At 44.7% G+C, this 27,595-nt stretch overlaps 1 protein-coding gene across 2 annotated transcripts in view; it reads right to left on the bottom strand.

The window, feature by feature from the left end:
- The window catches only part of LOC110505833 (transmembrane protein 229b-like), a 39,846-nt gene that overhangs the window by 9,121 nt on the left and 3,130 nt on the right, over positions 1-27,595 (bottom strand). Inside the window, exon 2 of one of the 2 annotated variants that reach the window (XM_036962929.1) lies at positions 17,368-17,411. The exons of the other annotated variant lie outside the window; for it this stretch is intronic. The gene's annotated coding sequence lies outside the window, so the exon portion shown is untranslated. The remainder of the gene's footprint in view (positions 1-17,367; positions 17,412-27,595) is intronic. 2 annotated transcript variants of the gene reach the window in all.

The following is a 27,595-nucleotide window of genomic DNA, read 5'->3' as shown; positions in this document are numbered from 1 at the left end:
GGGTCTCGACCCCGCCCTGTGCAACTGGGTCCTGGACTTCCTGATGGGCCGCCCCCAGGTGGTGAAGGTAGGAAACATCTCCACTCCACTGATCCACAACACTGGAGCCCCACAATGGTGCGTTCTCAGCCCTCTCCTGTAATCCCATGACTGCGTGGCCATGCAAGCCTCCAACTCAAATCACCAAGTTTGCAGACGACACTAAGTGGTAGGCTTGATTACCAACTACGACGAGATGGCCTACAGGGAGGAGGTCATAACCTCTCACTCAATGTCAGCAAAACAAAAGAGATGATCGTGGACTTCAGGAAACAGCGAAGGGAGCACCCCCCTATCCACATTGATGGGACAGCAGTGGAAAAGGTGGAAAGTTTTAAATTCCCCAGTATACATATCACCGACAAACTGAAATGGTCCACACACAGAGACAGTGTGGTGAAGAAGGCGCAACAGGGCTTCATCAACCTCAGGAGGCTGAAAAAATGTGGCTTGTCACCGAAAACCCTCACTAACTTTTACAGGTGCACAATTGAGAGCATCCTGTCGGGCTGTATCACCACCTAGTATGGCAACTGCACCAGCCAAAACCACAGGGTTCTCCAAAGGGTGGTGCGGTCTTCACAACGCATCACCAAGGGGAAACTACCTGCCCTCCAGGACACCTACAACACCCGATGTTACAGGAAGGCCAAAAAGATCATCAAGGACAACAACCACCCGTGCCACTGCCTGTTTACCAAACTTCCATCCAGAAGGCGAGGTCAGTACAGGTACATCAAAGCTGGGACAGAGAGGTTGAAAAATAGCTTCTATTTCAAGGCCATCAGTTTGTTAAACAGCCACCACTAGCACAGAGAGGCGACTGCCTACCTACAGATTTGATATCAATGTCCACTTTAATAAATGGAACACTAGTCACTTTAATAATGTCACTTGAAGAATGTTTACATATCTCACATTACTCATCTCATATGTACAGTGGGGCAAAAAAGTATTAAGTTAGCCACCAATTGTGCAAGTTCTCCCACTTAAAAATATGAGAGCGGCCAGTAATTTTCATCATAGGTACACTTCAACTATGACAGACAAAATGCGAAAAAAAAATCCATAAAATCACATTGTAGGATTTTTAATGAATTTATCTGCAAATGATGGTGGAAAATTAGTATTTGGTCAATAACAAAAGTTTATCTCAATACTTTGTTATATACCCTTTGTTGGCAATGACAGATGTCAAATGTTTTCTGTAAGTTTCACATGGTTTTCACACACTGTTGCTGGTATTTTGGCCCATTCCTCCATGCAGATCTCCTCTAGAGCAGTGATGTTTTGGGGCTGTTGCTGGGCAACACAGACTTTCAACTCCCTCCAAAAATGTTCCATGGGGTTGAGATCTAGAGACTGGCTAGGCCACTCCAGGACCTTGAAATGCTTCTTACGAAGCCACTCCTTCGTTGCCCGGGCGGTGTGTTTGGGATCATTGTCATGCTGGAAGACCCAGCCACGTTTCATCTTCAATGCCCTTGCTGATGGAAGGAGGTTTTCACTCAAAATCTCATGATACATGGCCCCATTCATTCTTTCCTTTACACGGATCAGTCGTCCTGGTCCCTTTGCAGAAAAACAGCCCCAAAGCATGATGTTTCCACCCCCATGCTTCACAGTAGGTATGGTGTTATTTAGATGCAACTCAGCATTCTTTGTCCTCCAAACACGACGAGTTGAGTTTTTACCAAAAAGTGCTATTTTGGTTTCATCTGACCATATGACATTCTCCCAATCTTCTTCTGGATCATCCAAATGCTCTCTAGCAAACTTCAGACGGGCCTGGACATGTACTGGCTTAAGCAGGGGGACACGTCTGGCACTGCAGGATTTGAGTCCCTGGCGGCGTAGTGTGTTACTGGTGGTAGGCTTTGTTACTTTGGTCCCAGCTCTCTGCAGGTCATTCACTAGGTCCCCCCGTGTGGTTCTGGGATTTTTGCTCACCGTTCTTGTGATCATTTTGACCCCACGGGGTGAGATCTTGCGTGGAGCCCCAGATCGAGAGAGATTATCAGTGGTCTTGTATGTCTTCCATTTCCTAATAATTGCTCCCACAGTTGATTTCTTCAAACCAAGCTGTTTACCTATTGCAGATTCAGTCTTCCCAGCCTGGTGCAGGTCTACAATTTTGTTTATGGTGTCCTTTGACAGCTCTTTGGTCTTGGCCATAGTGGAGTTTGGAGTGTGACTGTTTGAGGTTGTGGACAGGTGTCTTTTATACTGATAACAAGTTCAAACAGGTGCCATTAATACAGGTAACGAGTGGAGGACAGAGGAGCCTCTTAAAGAAGAAGTTACAGGTCTGTGAGAGCCAGAAATCTTGCTTGTTTGTAGGTGACCAAATACTTATTTTCCACCATAATTTGCAAATAAATTCATTAAAAATCCTACATTGTGATTTTCTGGCTTTTTTACAGGCCTCTCTCATCTTTTTAAGTGGGAGAACTTTCACAATTGGTGGCTGACTAAATACTTTTTTGCCCCACTGTATATACTGTGTCCTTCACTATATATTCTTTACTATCTATTGCATCTTAGCCACTCTGTCACTGCTCATCCATATATGTTATACTTATATATTCTCATCCCATTCCTTTACTAGATTGTGTGTATTAGGTTTTGTTGTGGAATTAGATATTACCTGTTAGATACTGCTGCACTGTCAGATCTAGAAGCATAAACATTTCGCTAGACTCACAATAACATCTGCTAACCATGTATATGTGACCAATAACATTTGATTTGAGTAACCCACATGATCTGTGTGCATCACGTGCCCTTGCTTTCTGTAGTGTAAATACCCAGGTCAGACCAGAGACTGTATAAATAAGGGATGAAGGCCAGACACACATAGGCAGTAGGCACCACTAGTATCAGGTGTCTGGAGGCCCTATCAGGGAGGGCATCCTTCAACCACTTTGTCATACAACCACTCTGTCATACAGGTACACAGAGCTGTTGCAGTGACACTGCCACACTGACAGTCATGTCATGACCGCAGTAAAATTCCACGTGACCATTGAGTCACGGTAATGTCCTCTTATGCACTCTGGACTTGCACTGGTAGTATTCAATTCCCTAATGACAATCAGCCAGTCGAACTCTCCATGGTACATGGACCAACCAGAGTGATGTCATCTGCAAACTTGAGTGGTTTGACAGATGCGATGTTGGAGATGCAGTCGTTGGTGTGGAGTGAGTAGAGTAGAGGTGAGAGCACACATCCTTGCGGCGCTCCGGTGCTGAGGGATAAAGAGTCTGAAAGGGATTTTCCAAGCGACACGTGTTGCGTCCTGTTGGTCAGGAAGTCAGTGATCAACTGACAGATTGAGCTGAACATGTTCAGCTGGGAGAGTTTATCTTGTAGCAGCTCTGGGATGATGGTGTTGAACGCAGAGCCCAATATCCTTGTATACTGTATGTCTTTGGGTTATCGAGGTGTTTGAGGATGTAGTAAAGGCCCAAGTTGACAGCGTCGTCCAACAACCTGTTGGCTCTGTAGGCGAACTGTAGTGGGTCGAGGGAGTGCTGGTTTTGTGATGAGAGTACCAGGAGCTCAAAGGTTTTCATGATGAGCGAGGGGAGTGCTACAGGTCCGTAGTCGTTCTGGCAGGACATCTTTTGTTTCTTCTGGACTGGAACAACGATGGAAGATTTGAAAAAGGCAGGAACAGTGCATTGCGGTAGTGACTGGTTGAATACGTCTGTGGAAACCGGGGAGAGCTGGTCAGTGCAGCGCTTAAGTGTGGCTGCATGGAGATACCTTATCTGGGCCAGCAGCCTTCCTGCTGTTCTGTTTTCTAAAGAGTCTGTTGACCTCCTGCTCTGTGATGACAAGTGGTTGGGGAAGGGGAGGGCAGCCTTGGACAGGCTGGGGGAGGGAGTGTGGGGGGTTCCTGTGATGGCAGAGACCTAGAGGATAGAGGAACCTGAAAAGGAGTGGGGAGGTAGGGGTGGGGTAGATGTGTAAGAGGGGGAAGTGGCAAGGAGGGAGATGTGGGTGTTATTGTCTTTGTGGTTGAAAAGCCTTTGTGAGTCAAATCTGCAATCTGCAAGCTGGTTTAGTTTATTTGGTAGTGAGGGTATCTGCTGCCAGGGAAGCTTTTGGTTTATCAACTCAGCAAAAAAAGAAACATCCTCTCACTTATTTTCAGCAAACTGAACATGTGTAAATATTTGTATGAACATAACAAGATTCAACAACTGAGACATAAACCGAACAAGTTCCACAGACACGTGACTAACAGAAATGGAATAATGTGTCCCTGAACAAAACGAGGGTAAAAATCTAAAGTAACAGTCAGTATCTGGTGTATCTGGCCACCAGCTGCATTACCTACTGCTGTGCATCTCCTCCTCATGGACTGCACCAGATTTGCCAGTTCTTGCTCTGAGATGTTACTCCATTCTTCCACCAAGGCACCTAAAATTTCCTGGACATTTCTGGGGGGAATGGCCCTAGCCCTCACCCTCCGATCCAACAGGTCCCAGACGTGCTCAATGGGATTGAGTTCCGGGCGCTTCGCTGGCTATGGCAGAACACTGACATTCCTGTCTTGCAGGAAATCAGGCACAGAACGAGCAGTATGGCTGGTGGCATTGTCATACTGGAGGGTCATGTCAGGATGAGCCTGCAGGAAGGGTACCACATGAGGGAGGAGGATGTCTTCCCTGTAACGCACAGCGGTGAGATTGCCTGCAATGACAACAAGCTGAGTCCGATGATGCTGTGACACACCGCCCCAGACCATGACAGACCCTCCACCTCCAAATCTCTCCCGCTCCAGAGTACAGGCATCGGTGTAATGCTCATTCCTTCAACGATAAACGCAAATCCGACCATCACCCTTGGTGTGTTATGGTGAGTGAATGAGGACCCAAAAGCGAACTAACTTAAACAGAGCTTCTTTAATAACCAAACATAGGTAGGCTCAGATAGACCGGCAGATTCCGACAGGACAAGGTTACAGCAAACATGACGATAGTCTGGCTCAGGCATGAAACACAACAAACAAGAATCCGACAAGGACAGGAACAGAAACAGAGAGAGATATAGGGACCTAATCAGAGGGAAAAAGGGAACAGGTGGGAAACGGGGTGAATGGGTAGTTAGAGGAGACAAGGAACAGCTGGGGGAAAGCGGGGGAGAAAAGGTAACCTAACAACGACCAGCAGAGGGAGACAGGGTGAAGGGAAAGGACAGAGACAAGACACAACATGACAGTACATGACAGTACCCCCCCACTCACCGAGCGCCTCCTGGCGCACTCGAGGAGGAAACCTGGCGGCAACGGAGGAAATCCTCGATCAGCGCACGGTCCAGCACGTCCCGAGAGGGAACCCAACTCCTCTCCTCAGGACCGTACCCCTCCCAATCTACGAGGTACTGGTGACCACGGTCCCGAGGACGCATGTCCAAAATTCTACGGACCCTGTAGATGGGTGCGCCCTCGACAAGGATGGGGGGGGGGGGGGGGAGACGAGCGGGGGCGCGAAGGACGGGCTTGATGCAGGAGACATGGAAGACCGGGTGGACGCGACGAAGGTATCGCGGAAGAAGAAGTCGAACTGCGACAGGATTAATGACCCGAGAAATACGGAACGGACCAATGAACCGCGGGGTCAACTTGCGAGAAGCCGTCTTAAGGGGAAGGTTCTGAGTGGAGAGCCAAACTCTCTGACCGCGACAATATCTAGGACTCTTAGTTCTACGCTTATTAGCAGCCCTCACAGTCTGCGTCCTATAACGGCAAAGTGCAGACCTGACCCTCTTCCAGGTGCGCTCGCAACGTTGGACAAAAGCCTGAGCGGAGGGGACGCTGGACTCGGCGAACTGAGATGAGAACAGCGGAGGCTGGTACCCGAGGCTACTCTGAAAAGGAGATAGCCCGGTCGCAGACGAAGGAAGCGAGTTGTGGGCGTATTCTGCCCAGGGGAGCTGTTCTGACCAAGACGCAGGGTTACGAAAAGAAAGACTGCGTAAGATGCGACCAATAGTCTGATTGGCCCGTTCTGCTTGACCGTTAGACTGGGGGTGAAAGCCGGAAGAGAGACTGACGGAAGCCCCAATCAAACGGCAAAACTCCCTCCAAAATTGAGACGTGAATTGCGGACCTCTGTCCGAAACGACGTCTGACGGAAGGCCATGAATTCTGAAAACATTCTCGATGATGATTTGTGCCGTCTCTTTAGCAGAAGGAAGCTTAGCAAGGGGAATGAAATGAGCCGCCTTAGAGAACCTATCGACAACCGTAAGAATAACAGTCTTCCCCGCTGACGAAGGCAGTCCGGTGACAAAATCTAAGGCGATGTGAGACCACGGTCGAGAGGGAATAGGAAGCGGCCTGAGACGGCCGGCAGGAGGAGAGTTACCGGACTTAGTCTGCGCGCAGACCGAACAAGCAGCCACGAAACGACGCGTGTCATGCTCCCGGGTGGGCAACCAAAAACGCTGGCGAATGGAAGCAAGCGTACCCCGAACGCCAGGGTGGCCGGCTAACTTGGCAGAGTGAGCCCACTGAAGAACGGCCAGACGAGTAGGAACGGGAACGAAAAGAAGGTTCCTAGGACAAGCGCGCGGCGACGGAGTGTGAGTGAGCGCTTGTTTTACCTGCCTCTCAATTCCCCAGACAGTCAACCCGACAACACGCCCCTCAGGGAGAATCCCCTCGGGGTCAGTGGAGGCTACTGAAGAACTGAAGAGACGAGACAAAGCATCAGGCTTGGTGTTCTTAGAGCCCGGACGATAAGAAATCACGAACTCGAAACGAGCGAAAAACAGCGCCCAACGCGCCTGACGCGCATTAAGTCGTTTGGCAGAACGGATGTACTCAAGGTTCCTATGGTCAGTCCAAACGACAAAAGGAACGGTCGCCCCCTCCAACCACTGTCGCCATTCGCCTAGGGCTAACCGGATGGCGAGCAGTTCGCGGTTACCCACATCATAGTTACGTTCCGACGGCGACAGGCGATGAGAAAAATACGCGCATGGGTGGACCTTGTCGTCAGAGAGGGAGCGCTGAGAAAGGATGGCTCCCACGCCCACCTCTGACGCGTCAACCTCGACAACGAACTGTCTAGAGACGTCAGGTGTAACAAGGATAGGAGCGGATGTAAAACGATTCTTGAGGAGATCAAAAGCTCCCTGGGCGGAAACGGACCACTTAAAGCACGTCTTGACAGAAGTAAGGGCTGTGAGAGGAGCTGCCACCTGACCGAAATTACGGATGAAACGACGATAGAAGTTCGCGAAGCCGAGAAAGCGCTGCAGCTCGACGCGTGACTTAGGAACGGGCCAATCAATGACAGCTTGGACCTTAGCGGGATCCATCTTAATGCCTTCAGCGGAAATAACAGAACCGAGAAATGTGACGGAGGAGGCATGAAAAGTGCACTTCTCAGCCTTCACAAAAAGACAATTCTCTAAAAGGCGCTGGAGGACACGTCGAACGTGCTGAACATGAATCTGGAGTGACGGTGAAAAAATCAGGATATCGTCAAGGTAAACGAAAACAAAGATGTTCAGCATGTCTCTCAGGACATCATTGACTAATGCCTGAAAGACAGCTGGAGCGTTAGCGAGGCCGAAAGGAAGAACCCGGTATTCAAAGTGCCCTAACGGAGTGTTAAACGCCGTCTTCCACTCGTCCCCCTCCCTGATGCGCACGAGATGGTAAGCGTTACGAAGGTCCAACTTAGTGAAAAACCTGGCTCCCTGCAGGATCTCGAAGGCTGAAGACATAAGAGGAAGCGGATAACGATTCTTCACTGTTATGTCATTCAGCCCTCGATAATCTATGCAGGGGCGCAGAGACCCGTCCTTCTTCTTGACAAAAAAAAACCCCGCTCCGGCGGGAGAGGAGGAGGGGACTATGGTACCGGCGTCAAGAGCTACAGACAAATAATCTTCGAGAGCCTTACGTTCGGGAGCCGACAGAGAGTATAGTCTACCCCGGGGGGGGGTGGTTCCCGGAAGGAGATCAATACTACAATCATACGACCGGTGTGGAGGAAGAGAGGTGGCCCTGGACCGACTGAACACCGTGCGCAGATCGTGATATTCCTCCGGCACCCCTGTCAAATCACCAGGCTCCTCCTGTGAAGAAGAGACAGAGGAAACAGGAGGGATAGCAGACATTAAACATTTCACATGACAAGAGACGTTCCAGGAGAGGATAGAATTACTAGACCAATTAATGGAAGGATTATGACAAACTAGCCAGGGATGGCCCAAAACAACAGGTGTAAAAGGTGAACGAAAAATTAAAAAAGAAATGGTTTCACTATGATTACCAGAAACAGTGAGGGTTAAAGGTAGCGTCTCACGCTGAATCCTGGGGAGAGGACTACCATCCAGGGCGAACAAGGCCGTGGGCTCCTTTAACTGTCTGAGAGGAATGTCATGTTCCCGAGCCCAGGTCTCGTCCATAAAACAGCCCTCCGCCCCAGAGTCTATTAAGGCACTGCAGGAAGCTGACGAACCGGTCCAGCGTAGATGGACCGACAAGGTAGTGCAGGATCTTGAAGGAGAGACAGGAGTAGTAGCGCTCACCAGTAGCCCTCCGCTTACTGACGAGCTCTGGCCTTTTACTGGACATGAAGTGACAAAATGACCAGCGGAACCGCAATAGAGACAGAGGCGGTTGGTGATTCTCCGTTCCCTCTCCTTAGTCGAGATGCGGATACCTCCCAGCTGCATGGGCTCAGCACCCGAGCCGGCAGAGGAAGATGGTAGTGATGCGGAGAGGGAGGCGACGGAGAGCGCGAGCTCCTTTCCACGAGCTCGGTGACGAAGATCAACCCGTCGCTCAATGCGAATAGCGAGTTCAATCAAGGAATCCACGCTGGAAGGAACCTCCCGGGAGAGAATCTCATCCTTTACCTCTGCGCGGAAACCCTCCAGAAGACGAGCGAGCAAGGCCGGCTCGTTCCAGCCACTGGAGACAGCAAGAGTGCGAAACTCAATAGAGTAGTCTGTTATGGATCGATTGCCTTGACATAGGGAAGACAGGGCCCTGGAAGCCTCCTCCCCAAAAACAGATCGATCAAAAACCCGTATCATCTCCTCCTTAAAGTCTTGATACTGGTTAGTACACTCAGCCCTTGCCTCCCAGATTGCCGTGCCCCACTCACGAGCCCGTCCAATAAGGAGAGATATGACGTAGGCGACACGAGCAGTGCTCCTGGAGTAAGTGTTGGGCTGGAGAGAAAACACAATATCACACTGGGTGAGGAACGAGCGGCATTCAGTGGGCTCCCCAGAGTAACACGGCGGGTTATTGATTCTGGGCTCCGGAGATTCGAAAGCCCTGGAAGTGGCCGGTGGATCGAGGCGGAGATGGTGAACCTGTTCTGTGAGGTTGGAGACTTGGGTGGCCAGGGTCTCAACGGCATGTCGAGCAGCAGACACTTCCTGCTCGTGTCTGCCTAGCATCGCTCCCTGGATCCCGACGGCTGAGTGGAGAGGATCCGAAGTCGCTGGGTCCATTCTTGGTCGGATTCTTCTGTTATGGTGAGTGAATGAGGACCCAAAAGCGAACTAACTTAAACAGAGCTTCTTTAATAACCAAACATAGGTAGGCTCAGATAGACCGGCAGATTCCGACAGGACAAGGTTACAGCAAACATGACGATAGTCTGGCTCAGGCATGAAACACAACAAACAAGAATCCGACAAGGACAGGAACAGAAACAGAGAGAGATATAGGGACCTAATCAGAGGGAAAAAGGGAACAGGTGGGAAACGGGGTGAATGGGTAGTTAGAGGAGACAAGGAACAGCTGGGGGAAAGCGGGGGAGAAAAGGTAACCTAACAACGACCAGCAGAGGGAGACAGGGTGAAGGGAAAGGACAGAGACAAGACACAACATGACAGTACATGACATGGTGAGACAAAACCGCGACTCGTCAGTGAAGAACACTTTTTGCCAGTCCTGTCTGGTCCAGCGATGGTGAGTTTGTGCCCATAGGCGACGTTGTTGCCAGTGATGTCTGGTGAGGACCTGCCTTACAACAGGCCTACGAGCCCTCAGTCCAGCCTCTCTCAGCCTATTGCAGACAGTCTGAGCACTGATGGAGGGATTGTGCGTTCCTGGTGTAACTCGGGCAGTTGTTGTTGCCATCCTGTACCTGTCCCGCAGGTGTGATGTTCGGATGTACAGATCCTGTGCAGGTGTTGTTACATGTGGTCTGCCACTGTGAAGACGATCAGCTGTCCATCCTGTCTCCCTGTAGCGCTGTCTTAGGTGTCTAACAGTACGGACATTGCAATTTATTGCCCTGGCCACATCTGCAGTCTTCATGCCTCCTTGCAGCATGCCTGAGGCACATTCACACAGATGAGCAGGGACCCTGGGAATCATTATTTTGGTGTTGTTCAGAGTCAGTAGAAAGGCCTGTTTAGTGTCCTAGGTTTTCATAACTATGACCTTATTGCCTACCGTCTGTAAGCTGTTAGTGTCTTAACGACCATTCCACAGGTACTGTACATGTTCATTAATTGTTCTTGGTTCATTGAACAAGCATGGGAAACAGTGTTTAACCTCTCTAGGGTACGTGGGATGCTAACGTTCCACCTGACCAACATCCAGTGAAAGTGCAGGGAGCAAAATAATTAAAATTCCTCAAACATACATGTATTATACACCATTTTAAAGATAAACTTGTTAATCCCACCACAATGTCCGATTTCAAAAAGGCTTTACGACAAAAGCATACCATGTTAGGCCAGTACCTAGTCACAAAAAAACACAGCCATTTTTCCAGCCAAAGAGAGTAGTCACAAAAAGCAGAAATAGAGATTAATCACTAACCTTTGATGATCTTCATCAGATGGCACTCATAGGACTTCATGTTACACAATACATGTATGTTTTGTTCGATAAAGTTCATATTTATATCCAAAAATCTCTGTTTACATTGGCGCGTTGTTATGTTTTGCCTCCAAAACATCCGGTGAAAGTGCAGAGAGCCACGTCAATTTACAGAAATACTCATCATAAATATTGATGAAAATACAACTGTTATGCATGGAATTAAAGATATACTTCGTCTTAATGCAACAGCTGTGTCAGATTTCAAAAATGCTTTACGGAAAAAGCACACCATGGAATAATCTGAGTACAGAGCTCAGAGACCAAAACAAGCAATACAGATACCCGCCATGTTATGGAGTCAACAAAAGTCAGAAATAGCATTATAAATATTCACTTACCTTTGAAGATCTTCATCAGAATGCACTCCCAGGAATCCCAGTTCCACAATAAATGTTAGTTTTGTTTGATAAAGTCCATCATTTATATCCAAACACCTCCTTTTTGTTCAAGGATTTAGTACAGTAATCCAAATGCGCAGGCACAAGGTTCAGACAAAGTCAAAAAATGTATATTACAGTTCGTAGAAACATGTCAAACAATGTATATAATCAATCTTTAGGATGTTTTATCATAAATCTTCAATAATGTTTCAACCAGAGAATTCCTTTGTCTTTAGAAATTAAAGGGAACGGAACTAACTCTCACGGGCGTGCGCCTGACTGAGCACATGGCCTTCTGGCAGACCTATGACTCAATCAGCTCTCATTCTCTCCCACTTCACAGTAGAAGCCTGAAACAAGGTTCTAAAGACTGTTGACACCTAGTGGAAGCCTTAGGAAGTGCAATATGACCCCACAGACAGTGTATATTGGAAAGGCTTGAAAACCTACAAACCTCAGATTTTCCACTTCCTGGTTGGATTTTTTCTCAGGTTTTTGTCTGCCATATGAGTTCTGTTATACTCACAGACATCATTCAAACAGTTTTAGAAACTTCAGTGTTTTCTATCCAAATCTACTAATAATATGCATATCCTAGCATCTGGGCCTGAGTAGCAGGCAGTTTACTCTGGGAACGCTTTTCATCTGGACGTGAAAATACTGCCCCCTACCCCAAAGAAGTTAACCCTTTACAATGAAGATCTGTGAAGTTATTTGGATGTTTACGATTTATCTTTGAAAGACAGGGTCCTGAAAAAGGGACGTTTCTTTTCTTGCTGAGTTTAGTTGGTAACGTGTTTTAGTCCGAGGCAGTAGGCACCACTGGCAGTAGGCACCACTGGTATCAGGAGTCTGGAGGCCCTGGCAGGAATGGCATCCTTCAACCACTCTGGCATACAGCCACTCTGTCATACAACCACTCTGCCATACAACCACTCTGTCATACAGGTACATAGGACATTGACACAGCAACACTGGCAGTCATGAGTCATGACCGCAGTCAAATTCCACGTGACCATTGAGTCACGGTAATGTCCTCTTATGCATTCTGGACATGCGTTGGTAGTACCCACTCGCTAACGACCATCAGATAGCTAATGGCCTGGTACTCAGGGCTCTATTGTCCCTTTAACCACTCTGGCATCAATGCACACGTATTCGAAAATCACATCAAACACTTATCATCATAACAGTATTGTTCTTTTAAAACTCACATCACTGTGATGATCAATTTCAAGAAAGAAGTTCAACAACAAGTTGAAACTAAGTGGAATACATGGTCCTTGTGGATGTTGTTTCAATGTATAACACAATGATAATAACAGCGCTTTCTACGGTGATGATTCATTCAAAACTCCAATATGCATATTAGGGCCTATATACAGTGCCTTGCGAAAGTATTCGGCCCCCTTGAACTTTGCGAACTTTTGCCACAATTCAGGCTTCAAACATAAAGATATAAAACTGTATTTTTTTGTGAAGAATCAACAAGTGGGACACAATCATGAAGTGGAACGACATTTATTGGATATTTCAAACTTTTTTAACAAATCAAAAACTGAAAAATTGGGCGTGCAAAATTATTCAGCCCCTTTACTTTCAGTGCAGCAAACTCTCTCCAGAAGTTCAGTGAGGATATCTGAATGATCCAATGTTGACCTAAATGACTAATGAGGATAAATACAATCCACCTGTGTGTAATCAAGTCTCCGTATAAATGCACCTGCACTGTGATAGTCTCAGAGGTCCGTTAAAAGCGCAGACAGCATCATGAAGAACAAGGAACACACCAGGCAGGTTCGAGATACTATTGTGAAGAAGTTTAAAGCCGGATTTGGATACAAAAAGATTTCCCAAGCTTTAAACATCCCAAGGAGCACTGTGCAAGCGATAATATTGACATGGAAGGAGTATCAGACCACTGCAAATCTACCAAGACCTGGCCGTCCCTCTAAACTTTCAGCTCATACAAGGAGAAGACTGATCAGAGATGCAGCCAAGAGGCCCATGATCACTCTGGATGAACTGCAGAGATCTACAGCTGAGGTGGGAGACTCTGTCCATAGGACAACAATCAGTCGTATATTGCACAAATCTGGCCTTTATGGAAGAGTGGCAAGAAGAAAGCCATTTCTTAAAGATATCCATAAAAAGTGTTTTTAAAGTTTGCCACAAGCCACCTGGGAGACACACCAAACATGTGGAAGAAGGTGCTCTGGTCAGATGAAACCAAAATTGAACTTTTTGGCAACAATGCAAAACGTTATGTTTGGCGTAAAAGCAACACAGCTGAACACACCATCCCCACTGTCAAACATGGTGGTGGCAGCATCATGGTTTGGGCCTGCTTTTCTTCAGCAGGGACAGGGAAGATGGTTAAAATTGATGGGAAGATGGATGGAGCCAAATACAGGACCATTCTGTCAGAAAACCTGATGGAGTCTGCAAAAGACCTGAGACTGGGACGGAGATTTGTCTTCCAACAAGACAATGATCCAAAACATAAAGCAAAATCTACAATGGAATGGTTCAAAAATAAACATATCCAGGTGTTAGAATGGCCAAGTCAAAGTCCAGACCTGAATCCAATCGAGAATCTGTGGAAAGAACTGAAAACTGCTGTTCACAAATGTTCTCCATCCAACCTCACTGAGCTCAAGCTGTTTTGCAAGGAGGAATGGGAAAAAATGTCAGTCTCTCGATGTGCAAAACTGATAGAGACATACCCCAAGAGACTTACAGCTGTAATCGCAGCAAAAGGTGGCGCTACAAAGTATTAACTTAAGGGGGCTGAATAATTTTGCACGCCCAATTTTTCAGTTTTTGATTTGTTAAAAAAGTTTGAAATACTCAATAAATGTCGTTCCACTTCATGATTGTGTCCCACTTGTTGTTGATTCTTCACAAAAAAATACAGTTTTATATCTTTATGTTTGAAGCCTGAAATGTGGCAAAAGGTCGCAAAGTTCAAGGGGGCCGAATACTTTCGCAAGGCACTGTATGAGCCCAAGCCCCACAAAAAAACGTAAATAAAATAATGATTGTGCCATTATATAATACCAGATTGATTTATTTTGGCAGGGATGGCATCTTGTGAAGTTATTTGGATTTTTACGATTTATTACAGACTTTTTTTAACTGATTTTAAGATGTTTTTAGTACATAATTGGTCTAGCCTATACTCCAGAATTAAACTAATTCTAGTAATCACCTTTGAGTGTGGACTCTATTGTTATGCATACTGATGAACTGGTTACCTCCTGCTACGCTCCAAACGTTCTATTCGTGAGTCTGGGGGAGAACTTGTAGGCCTATGCAATGCTGTTGGTTCACCTACAATTACATAGAATTTGTATTTGATTTTGTATAGCCTAGTAAAAAGGCATATTTCTATAATTAATAGGCTGACACATTACCTTTAGCTACAGAATATCTATTCTTTGTGCATTTCCATCTCCTCCTCTCTCTCCTTCATTCCTTTCTCCAGCATGTAGAAAGAAGGGCTGTCAAACAGTTTAATGAAATATGTTTTGTAGTGAAAACATGTTACTATTGATGTTCCCAAACAGATTTCACTTGGTTTCCCAAATTAAGCACTTGTTAGCTGCATGAACAGGGTTGGAGAGCCCATGACATACTGAGCACTGGTTAGCTGCATGAACAGGGTTGGAGAGCCCATGGCATACAGAGCACCGGTTAGCTGCATGAACAGGGTTGGCGAGCCCATGGCATACAGAGCACTGGTTACCTGCATGAACAGGGTTGGAGAGCTCATGGCATACAGAGCACTGGTTAGCTGCATGAACATGGTTGGAGAGCTCATGGCATACAGAGCACTGGTTAGCTGCATGGACAGGGTTGGAGAGCTCATGGCATACAGAGCACTGGTTAGCTGCATGAACAGGGTTGGAGAGCCCATGGCATACAGAGCACTGGTTACCTGCATGAACAGTGTTGGAGAGCCCATGGCATACAGAGCACTGGTTAGCTGCATGAACAGGGTTGGAGAGCTCATGGCATACAGAGCACTGGTTACCTGCATGAACAGGGTTGGAGAGCTCATGGCATACAGAGCACTGGTTACCTACATGAACAGGGTTGGAGAGCCCATGGCATACAGAGCACTGGTTAGCTGCATGAACAGGGTTGGAGAGCCCATGGCATACAGAGTTTGGGGCGAAATATCCCAAGTCCCACAGCAAGAGGCTGCATGCACTTTGAACAGTGGTTGATGCAGGGAGTGAAACAGTAGCCTACCTGCATTATTGAAAAACGAACCGTAGGAAAGTGGACTCCATTTTTCCTCTGCCCCTGTTCCTGCCCATCTGATAATGGAGCATTCTGAATCTCAACTAATTTGACATATTAGTAAAGACAAGATGAAATTGAGAATAGTCTGATGGGTGAAAATATGATCACTTGATGAGAGAACAGCGACTTTCTCAAATCATCAAGAGCCTATAGTCACATCATGCTGCCCATATATATTTTGATTTAAGACATTCCAGGTAGAATGGCCTTACTGAAGAGCTCAGTGACTTTCAATGTGGCACCGTCATAGGATGCAACCTTTCCAACAAGTCAGTTAGTCAGATTTCTCCCCTGCTAGGGCTGCCTCAGTCAACTGTAAGTGCTGTTATTGTGAAGGGGAAACGTCTAGGAGCAACAACGGCTCACCCGCGAAGTAGTAGGCCACACAAGCCCACAGAACGGGACCGTTGAGTGCTGAAGCAAGTAAAAATTGTCTGTCCGGTGTTGCAACACTCACTACCGAATTCCAAACTGCCTCTGGAAGCAACGTCAGCACAATAATTGTTCATCGGGAGCTTCATGAAATGGGTTTCTATGGCCGAGCAGCCTAACACAAGCCTAAGATCACCATGCACAATGCCAAGCGTTGACTGGAGTGGTGTAAAGCTCGCCGCCATTGGACTCTGGAGCAGTGGAAACACATTCTCTGGAGTGATGAATCACACTTCACCATTTTGCAGCAGTCCGGCAGACGAATCTGGGTTTGGTGAATGTCAGGAGAACGCTACCTGCCCGAATGCATAGTGCCAACTATAAAGTTTGGTAGAGGAGGAATAATGGTCTGGGGCTGTTTTTCATGTTTTGGGTGAAGGAAAACAGGGAAAACAATGACATTCTAGATGATTCTGTGCTTCCAACTTTGTGGCAACAGTTTGGGGATGGCCCTTTCCTGTTTCAGCATGACAATACCCCCATACACAAAGCAAGCTCCATACAAAAATGGTTTGTCAAGATCAGTGTGGAAGACCTTGACTGGCTTGCACATAACCCTGACCTCAACTCCATCGAACACCTTTGGGATGAATTGGAATGCCAACTGTGAGCCAGGCCTAATCGCTCAACATCAGTGGCCGACCTCACTAATGCTTGTGGCTAAATGGAAGCAAGTCCCTGCAGCAATGTTCCAACATCTTGTGGAAAGCCTTCCCAGAAGAGTGGAGGGTGATATAGCAGCAACGCTGGGACCAACTCAATGTTCAACAAGCAGGTGTCCATACTGTACACTACATGACCAAAAGTATCCGTCGACTAGGTGGGAATCTTATGACTAAAGAGGCTTCACCTATAGCTTTTATTTTGACCCATAAGAGTAGGATTAGAATGTTTATATTCTCAGCAGTTTCCTACTCTGAGACACGTTGTGGATACGGGGCCAAGGTATTGACCTCCGGACAGTAACTGACAGTTGTATGGCTTCCTAAGTCACTCTTTATTTATCCTGATTTTGGGATGCAGGTACTGGGTGCAGCAGCGGTTCACACACAGCAGAACAAAAAGAAGTTGTTCCAAATGAATAGGAAAGATGTTTTGATTACTCCTGGACAGTCTCCTATGTGTTTTACAGTAGCTCTGATACAGTGAAGCCCTAGTGGAATACATAAGGAATAGAAGAAAGGAAACAGGGACCTTCCTGAGGTCACTGACTGTGAGAGTCATACCCACTGAGAGAGAATAGCACGGAGGATTATATAAAATACAACAGAGCGATGCTGATGGAAGTGAGAGAGAGAGATTTTTGGAGTGCTTAAAAAGCTCACGTAACACTCCAGTAGGCATCAGTGTACTCTCCTCAAGGTGAATCCTAAACAAACACAGAGAGAGAGAGAGAGAGAGAGAGAGAGAGAGAGAGAGAGAGAGAGAGAGAGAGAGAGAGAGAGAGAGAGAGAGAGAGAGAGAGAGAGAGAGAGAGAGAGAGAGAGAGAGAGAGAGAGAGAGAGAGAGAGAGAGAGAGAGAGAGAGAGAGAGAGAGAGAGGGAGGTAGAGAGAATAGTTAGGTCTATATAATTTAGTCATTATTTTCTTCATCAGGGGCGTGAGGCACACCAAAAATCTGAGGGGGCACAAAGTACGCGAGGATGGTCCATAGGGGTACTAAGCCATCCAACCGTATATTGGAGAATTTTGCATTTTTCAAACACCTGAAACAGTTTTTTTCTGCAATCTAGAGCCATAATCATCACATAAAAATGTCTGCATATCTAAGTATACATTTTGAGCCTCTGTATCCTCCTGACTGGCGATTCTTTAATTTTAAAGAAACTAAAGAAAAAATAAAAACAATATATTGCTTCTCTGCATGTCTGCTAAAATCTGGGTAAAATATTGAAAGGAATGTGAGTCTTATTCAGCACATTTAGTTATTGCTTGCTTTTCTAAAGTCTACCAACCTTGCCAGCAGTCATGCCAGCTATGATAGAGTAGCCAGCTTGTCAAACTAACTTGATTGATAGGCTGAAATGTCTTCTTGGAATCTAGTTATGAGGTTGGGAACCTATCTAGACTAGCTAAAGCCAACTTCATAAAATAGGCGGCTAGTAGTTTTACAGAGAAACAATATATATTCTGAGAAGGAATGTGCCCCCCTTTGGGCTTGAACCCATGCTCTTCATGATGGATATACAGTACATACATTGTTGCAGCGTGTTAGGGAGAGGTCCACATTTACATAATAGGTATCTGGAGGCAATGGGTTTCATTTCAGTCGGGGAGGTTTTAGTATCTGTTTTATTTTGTCCAGGGGAGGGTCATGTAATTTGTAATCAATTGAATGTCATATTGCTCAGGGTTTGAAAATGAGTTGCTTATTATAATATCTCATGTGTGCCCAATGATGCCCCTCATCCATGATTTTCTGCTTGGCGTGCAATATCAAGTGCACCTGGTTTGGTCTCAGTAAAATGATCCATAGCCTATACCGGCCTTTCTCAAACCCCGGGTCTGTGGAGGAATGCGTGTCTGACTGCAGCATATTTGTATTGAATATGATTTGGGTGGGGGGGGTTATGGTCTGCGCCCTATCTGACTCAAATAAATACTTGCCATAGGCCTACCTTCGTAATGCGCTGAACTATGCATGCCGCAATAAAATAATTGTGTTGCCATGACTAAGTCTAGCTACACCAAAACACACACATGCTCGCTCTCTCTCTCTCTCTGGATTTGTTTCAAATAACAGCTGCCCGCCAAAACCGGTCTGTGTGTTATGTCATATTTGCCTCAGCAACGACACCATCGAAAATGCGTTTAGAAACAAAGCATCCATATCCCAAGGATAAACCAGACCATTAAAAAAATATTTTAAAAAGAGATGAACCAATCTAACAAAAAAGATGCACAATAGTTTCCCAGACAATGAGAGTTTACTGAAGACTTCATACATACTCTGAAAACCTTGTGAAGACTTACAGAAAATGTTTGACCTCTGTCATTGCCAACAAAGGGTATATAACAAAGTATTGAGATAAACTTTTGTTATTGACCAAATACTTATTTTCCACCATAATTTGCAAATAAATTCACAAAAAAATCCTACAATGTTGATTTTCAGGATAAAAAAAAAAGGTGTCTGTCATAGTTGAAGTGTACCTATGATGAAAATTACAGGCCTCTCTCATTTTTTAAGTGGGAGAACTTGCACAATTGGCTGACTAAATACTTTTTTGTCCCACTGTATATTCACTACATGAAGAATGTCTTTGTTTTAAAGAGTTGCCTCAGAATACAAATGCAGGTGAAATATTATGTGTTCTGAATGACTACATAATGGGACATGGATTATGATGGGACTGTTATATCGGGATCGGTAAGTCTACCGACGAGACTACGGCTCAACCTATCAACCTACCTAGGGATGCGCAAGTGACAACTTCCCAGCAAACAATAAAAATGCTGATTTCAAGAAAAAAAACGGGGCATCTGGAGAGACCGAGAGGATAGAATAATTTTCGATATGCTCCCCCTATTCTCAATTCTGGCTGACATGGGTTATGTAGACATGGATCACATTTGTAAATTGATGAGGTCACATCTGAGCCAAAATTTGCTCAAATTCAAGGATTACTTCCCTTCACAATCTGATCTAAGCCCGGGAAAGCAGTGGATGTGTAATCCCTTCACCCGCACTTAAGCATGTCACTGGTTCTTGATGATTAACTATTGGAGCTGTCCAGACCAAGTCCTGCGCACTTGTTTTAATGAGATTCGCCTGTCGACATTCTGGCTGTTCAGAAGCAGAGAATACCCACAACTCAGAGAGATGGCTGTGAAGACGTTAATCCTCTTTCATTCTACCTACTTACAGTGCATTTGGAAAGTATTCAGACCCCTTCTCCTTCTCTACATTTTGTTACGTTACAGCCTTATTCTAAAATGGATTGGACATTATTTGGAAAGGCACACACCTGCCTATATAAAGGTCCCACAGTTGACAGCTCTGGGTTGGCGCCCCCCCTTGGGTTGTGCCGTGGCGGAGATCTTTGTGGGCTATACTCGGCCTTGTCTCAGGATGATAAGTTGGTGGTTGAAGATATCCCTCTAGTGGTGTGGGGGCTGTGCTTTAGCAAAGTAGGTGGGGTTATATCCTGCCTGTTTGGCCCTGTCCAGGGGTATCGTCGGACGGGGCCACAGTGTCTCCCGACTCCGCCTGCCTTAGCCTCCAGTATTTACGCTGCAGTAGTTTATGTGTTGGGGGCTAGGGTCAGTCTGTTATATCTGGAGTATTTCTCCTGTCTTATCCGGAGTCCTGTGTGAGGTTGTATGCTCTCTCTAATTCTCTCTCTCTTTTTCTTTCTCTCTCTATTTTTCTTTCTTTCTTTCTTTCTTTCTTTCTTTCTTTCTCTCTGAGGACCATGCCTCAGGACTACCTGATGACTCCTTGCTGTCCCAAGTCCATGTGGCCGTGCTGCTGCTCCAGGTTCAACTGTTCTGCCTGCGGCTATGGAACCCTGACCTGTTCACCGGACGTGCTACCTGTCCCAGACCTGCTGTTTTCAACTCTCTAGATACAGCAGAAGCGGTAGAGATACTCTAAATGATCGGCTATAAAAAGCCAACGGACATTTACTCCTGAGGTGCTGACCTGTTGCACCCTCGACAACCACTGTGATTATTATTATTTGACCCTGCTGGTCATCTATGAACATTTGAACATCTTGGCATGTTCTGTTATAATCTTCACTCGGCACAGCCAGAAGAGGACTGGCCACCCCTCATAGCCTGTTTCCTCTCTAGGTTTCTTCCTAGGTTCTGGCCTTTCTAGGGAGTTTTTACTAGCCACCGTGCTTCTACACCTATATTGCTTGCTGTTCAGGGTTTTAGGCTGGGTTTCTGTACAGCACTTTGTGACATCAGCTGATGTAAGAAGGGCTTTAAAAATAGATTTGATGATTTGATTTGACAGTGCATGTCAGAGCAAACACCAAACCAATTGTCCGTAGACAGTTCCAAGACAGGATTATGTTGAGACACAGATCTGGCGAAGGTTACCAAACAATTTCTGCAGCATTGAAGGTCCCCTAGAACACAGTGGCTTCCATCATTTTTACATGGAAGAAGTTTGGAACCATCAATACTCTTCCTAGAGCTGGCCCCCTGGCCAAACTGAGCAATCTTAGGAGAAGGGCCTTGGTCAGGGAGGTTACCAAGAACCCAATAGTCACTCTGACAGAGCTCCAGAGTTCTTCTGTGGAGATGGGAGAACCTTCCAGAAGGACAACCATCTCTGCAGCACTCCACAAATCAGGCTTTTATGGTAGAGTGGCCAGACGGAATCCACTCCTCAGTAAAAGGCACATGACTGCCCGCTTGGGACTCTAAGGCCATGAGAAACAAGATTCTCTGGTCTGATAAAACCACTATTTGGCCAGACAGCAAAGCATCAAGTCTGGAGGAAACCTGGTACCATCCCTACAGTGAAGCATGGTGGTGGCAGCATCATGCTGTGAGGATGTTTTTCAGCAGCTGGTACTGGCAGACTATTCCGGATCGAGGGAAAGATGAACGGCATAAAATACAGAAAGATCTTTGATGAAAACCTGCTTCAGAGCACTCAGAAACTCAGACTGGGATGAAGGTTCACCATCCAACAGGACAACGACCTTCACTTCTGTCATGACGTTGGCCTGGGGGGAATTCTGGGAACGTCAGAAGGTGGGGGGAAATTAACTATATTCTGGTAATCCGAGCAATAGAACATATGTGGTGGTACTTAATGAATATGATGTCAGTTCGGTTGTCATCTGAGACATTCTCATCAATGATCAGATGACATAAACTCTACAGTGGAAAGTCTACACATCAGAGTTATCGGATTCACATGGAATTGTTGTTCAATTTAAATGTTTGAATATGAAATTATTTGTGATGGGATGAAATGTGATGTTAGCTTATAAAATGAGAGATTGGGTTTTCATAAGATAGGGCTGCTCAATCAGCGGCCCGCCCCTGTGAAGGGACATGGGCTATAAAACCTTTCAAACACGCACTCCTCTCCCTTCCTATATAAGCCCTTGACGACAATATAACTTCCTGTTCCGAGGATGTAGGACAACGGTCCTATGTCAGAATGTATCAGATAATAACTACAGAACAAAGCCAACATCAGCTTGAGCTTTGGTTGCGAATGGTATGATCTTTGAACTCTTATTCACTACAGAAGTGATACCTCCTAGCCGTTGAGTTAGCAACAGCAGATGCAACGAGGGTTAGGAAGGAACAGACAGAGTATCCCGTCTATCACCCAAAGACGTTACTACAATGTATTCAATTGACAACCAGATACATTCTTCAAAGGACTCGGTTTGGCAACACAGCCTTCCATCTACCACCAACCTACCGAAGCGCAGCTCAGAGTAAATATTTATTGAATTTTCCTTTTCCAAATGGGCGGTAATTTAGAATGCATCAGATACTCTATTTATGATAGCACAGCTTCTCCCTGTGTCCCTCAGTCTTCCCGCTCTTTTACTCAAACCCTGCCCTTTTCCTTTGTGTAACAAGCTGTCATATCTGTTCCGCCCGCTAGGGAAGTTTTCCTTTATGACATAATTTGTAATCAAGTTATGATTGAATTATGTGTACAGTGCCTTGCGAAAGTATTCGGCCCCCTTGAACTTTGCGACCTTTTGCCACATTTCAGGCTTCAAACATAAAGATATAAAACTGTATTTTTTTTGTGAAGAATCAACAACAAGTGGGACACAATCATGAAGTGTAACGACATTTATTGGATATTTCAAACTTTTTTAACAAATCAAAAACTGAAAAATTGGGCGTGCAAAATTATTCAACCCCTTTACTTTCAGTGCAGCAAACTCTCTCCAGAAGTTCAGTGAGGATCTCTGAATGATCCAATGTTGACCTAAATGACTAATGATGATAAATACAATCCACCTGTGTGTAATCAAGTCTCCGTATAAATGCACCTGCACCGTGATAGTCTCAGAGGTCCGTTAAAAGCGCAGAGAGCATCATGAAGAACAAGGAACACACCAGGCAGGTCCGAGATACTGTTGTGAAGAAGTTTAAAGCCGGATTTGGATACAAAAAGATTTCCCAAGCTTTAAACATCCCAAGGAGCACTGTGCAAGCGATAATATTGAAATGGAAGGAGTATCAGACCACTGCAAATCTACCAAGACCTGGCCGTCCCTCTAAACTTTCAGCTCATACAAGGAGAAGACTGATCAGAGATGCAGCCAAGAGGCCCATGATCACTCTGGATGAACTGCAGAGATCTACAGCTGAGGTGGGAGACTCTGTCCATAGGACAACAATCAGTCGTATATTGCACAAATCTGGCCTTTATGGAAGAGTGGCAAGAAGAAAGCCATTTCTTAAAGATATCCATAAAAAGTGTTGTTTAAAGTTTGCCACAAGCCACCTGGGAGACACACCAAACATGTGGAAGAAGGTGCTCTGGTCAGATGAAACCAAAATTGAACTTTTTGGCAACAATGCAAAACGTTATGTTTGGCGTAAAAGCAACACAGCTGAACACACCATCCCCACTGTCAAACATGGTGGTGGCAGCATCATGGTTTGGGCCTGCTTTTCTTCAGCAGGGACAGGGAAGATGGTTAAAATTGATGGGAAGATGGATGGAGCCAAATACAGGACCATTCTGGAAGAAAACCTGATGGAGTCTGCAAAAGACCTGAGACTGGGACGGAGATTTGTCTTCCAACAAGACAATGATCCAAAACATAAAGCAAAATCTACAATGGAATGGTTCAAAAATAAACATATCCAGGTGTTAGAATGGCCAAGTCAAAGTCCAGACCTGAATCCAATCGAGAATCTGTGGAAAGAACTGAAAACTGCTGTTCACAAATGCTCTCCATCCAACCTCACTGAGCTCGAGCTGTTTTGCAAGGAGGAATGGGAAAAAAATTTCAGTCTCTCGATGTGCAAAACTGATAGAGACATACCCCAAGCGACTTACAGCTGTAATCGCAGCAAAAGGTGGCGCTACAAAGTATTAACTTAAGGGGGCTGAATAATTTTGCACGCCCAATTTTTCAGTTTTTGATTTGTTAAAAAAGTTTGAAATATCCAATAAATGTCGTTCCACTTCATGATTGTGTCCCACTTGTTGTTGATTCTTCACAAAAAAATACAGTTTTATATCTTTATGTTTGAAGCCTGAAATGTGGCAAAAGGTCGCAAAGTTCAAGGGGGCCGAATACTTTCGCAAGGCACTGTATGTGTAATTCTGTGTGATTAGTTAGGTAGTTAGTAAATAAATAATTAAACCCAATTTTGTATTGCTGATTCAAATTGTTGGTCAGGGTTCATGCAGATAACCAAGAATTTACAACTTTCAGATGAGACTGAATTAAGATGACGATTGATATTGACTGCTATTGATGTAAAATATTACTAGGTCTTTAAGAGCTTATTCGGTAGATAACAGCTCTATAAATATTATTTAGTGGTGCCCGACTCTCTAGTTAATTACATTTACATGATTAGCTCAATCAGGTGATATTAACTACGGATAAATTATTTTATAGAATAGCATGTCATATCACTAAATTCGGCATAGCCAAAGACACAACACTTCTCTAGGGTAGGGGGCAGCATTTGGAATTTTGGCTGAAAAGCGTGCCCAAATTAAACTGCCTTCTACTCAGGCCCAGAAGTTAGGATATGTATATAATTGGTAGATTTGGATAGAAAACACTCTAAAGTTTCCAAAACTGTTACAATAGTGTCTGTGAGTATAACATAACTGATTTGGCAGGCGACAACCAGAGAAAAATCCATTCAGGAAGTAGGATTTTTTTGTGTGTGTAGTTTTCTTTTCAATGCCATTACAGTATCCATTGACCTAGGACTCAAATTTCAGTTCCTATGCCTTCCACTAGATGTCAACAGCATTTAGAAATAGTTTCAGGCTTTTATTCTGAATAATGAGGGAGTAAGAGCAGACGGAATGAGTGGACCCTGCCGTGTCACACAGAGAGTGAGAGAGTGCCTTTCTGGTTTACCTTTTATATTGACAACGTTATTGTCCGGTTTAATTATTATCGATTATTTAGGCTAAAAACAACCTGAGGATTGAATATAAACATCGTTTGACATGTTTCTATGAACTTTATGGATACAGTTTGTATTTTCTGTCTGCCTGTTGTGACTGCGTTTGAGCCTGTGGATTACTGAAGAAAACGTGCGAACAAAGCTGAGGTTTTTGGATATAAAGAGAGACTTTATCGAACAAAAGGAACATTTATTGAATAAATGAATGTCTTCTGAGTGCAACCATATGAAGATCCTCAAAGGTAAGTGATTAATTTGTTCTCTATTTCTGACTTGTGTAACTCTTCTACTTGGCTAGTTACTGTTTGTAATGATTTGTCTTCTAGGCAATGTTCTCAAATAACCGTAAGGTATGCTTTCGCTGTAAAGCATTTTTTAAATCTGACACCGTGGTTGGACTCACAAGAAGTTAACCTTTAAACGTATGAAAAATAGTTGTCTCTTTTCTGAATTTTTATAATGAGTATTTCTGTATTTGAATTTGGCGCTCTGCAATCTCACTGGATGTTGGCCAGGTGGGATGCTAGCGTCCCACATACCCTAGAGAGGTTAAGGACACAGACAATGCAGAAGTGGCTTCTGGACAAGTCTCTGAATGTCCTTGAGTGGCCCAGCCAGAGTCCGGACTTGAAACCAATCGAACATCTCTGGAGATACCTGAAAATAGCTCCCCAAATACAGGTGTGCCAAGCTTGTAGCGTCATACCCAAGAAGACTCAAGGCTGTACACGCTGCCAAAGGTGCTTCAAAAAAGTACTGAGTAAAGGGTTTGAATGGCATGCCCCGCTCTTGCTGATGTAAACCCTTTTTGTGCTGCCTAACCAATGACTGTGCTGTGTATCGTGGCACTTCAGGAGGCGAGTCAATATGTCAACAAAAAAAATGCAATTTCTATGTTCAATGACTAGGCCTACTAATGTCCTGTTCAGCTTGAGAGGGAGAGCGTGAAGAGGAGAAGGAGGACCGGAGGTAAGCTTACTATTGGTAGAATTTATTTTAATAAAAAATATGTTTCATTGCCCATAATGAAGCTATTTATCAGAGTTATTGAACTCACAAATTAACCATATTCAAGTAATTTACATACATTACTATGAAGCGGAAGCCACAGAGATGGACAGCACATGGGTGCTGAAAGTAGGCTAATTCGAGGAGACCTAATTCATTTAAAACAGTCTAATTTTAATTAGACTTTAGGCTACTAACAACTAGAGGGCTTTGTGTTGGCGCCTATTTCTTCCTATTAAATAAAAGGTAGACCTACCTGTTTGACAGACTAAATTATATTCTACTATCCATAGATTTTGTCAGCCTATTCCTTCAGTCACCATGAACTCCTTAAATATCTCACTGTCAGTTAAGGGCTTTTGGGCTTGGTGTGAAGTTAAAACCAGGGCTCTATTTGAGTGGGTATGTGAGGGTATTGTGGCTTTTGTTTAGGAAAATTGCTAAAAGCATAGGTCTACCCTTTGTTAACTTAAAATAAAAAATAAAAATTGAACTGATTATATAAAGTGATCTGTAACGATGCTGGGTGGAAAATGCCGGGGAATGACTTGACTTCGATGCATATGGGATATATTTGGTTTGCCTCTATGACATTCAGAGGCTGCGCTACAACCTTCTGTAGCTGAGGAGGAGACAAAAAAATGACTTTACTAGGGAAGTAAGGATTTTGTCGCTATCAATTGAGGTTCGCCATCTCAACAGGCTATTAAACAACATACTAACTCTAAATCTGTCAGAAGCAAGCAAGGTAGCCTAAATATATTATTTAGGCTATATTATTATTTCAAAGCTATTGCCTGCCATTTAAGAATTCAATTGTGAAACATTTGTGACACGCTATAGGCTGTCAGGAGCACTCTGCATTTCAACAACACATGAACAACAACACATCAACACCACATCAACAACAGCACTTCAACAACACATCAACAACAGCACTTCAACAACAGCACTTCAACAACACATCAACAACACATTAACAACAGCACTTCAACAACAACACATCAACAACAGCCCTTCAACAACACATCAACAACAACACATCAACACCACATCAACAACAGCACTTCAACAACACATCAACAACAGCACTTCAACAACACATCAACAACACATTAACAACAGCACTTCAACAACACATTAACAACAGCAATTCAACAACAACACATCAACAACAGCCTTTCAACAACACATCAACAACAGCACTTCAACAACACATCAACAACAGCACTTCAACAACACATCAACAACATCAATTCAACAACAGCACTTCAACAACACATCAACAACACAACAACAACACATCAACAACAGCACTTCAACAACACATCAACAGCACTTCAACAACACATCAACAACAGCACTTCAACAACACATCAACAGCACTTCAACAACACATCAACAACAGCACTTCAACAACACATCAACAACAGCAATTCA

The sequence above is a fragment of the Oncorhynchus mykiss genome, chromosome 25 (genome assembly GCF_013265735.2).
Source record: "Oncorhynchus mykiss isolate Arlee chromosome 25, USDA_OmykA_1.1, whole genome shotgun sequence".
NCBI lineage: Eukaryota > Metazoa > Chordata > Actinopteri > Salmoniformes > Salmonidae > Oncorhynchus > Oncorhynchus mykiss.
This window is presented reverse-complemented; position numbering and strand designations above follow the sequence as displayed.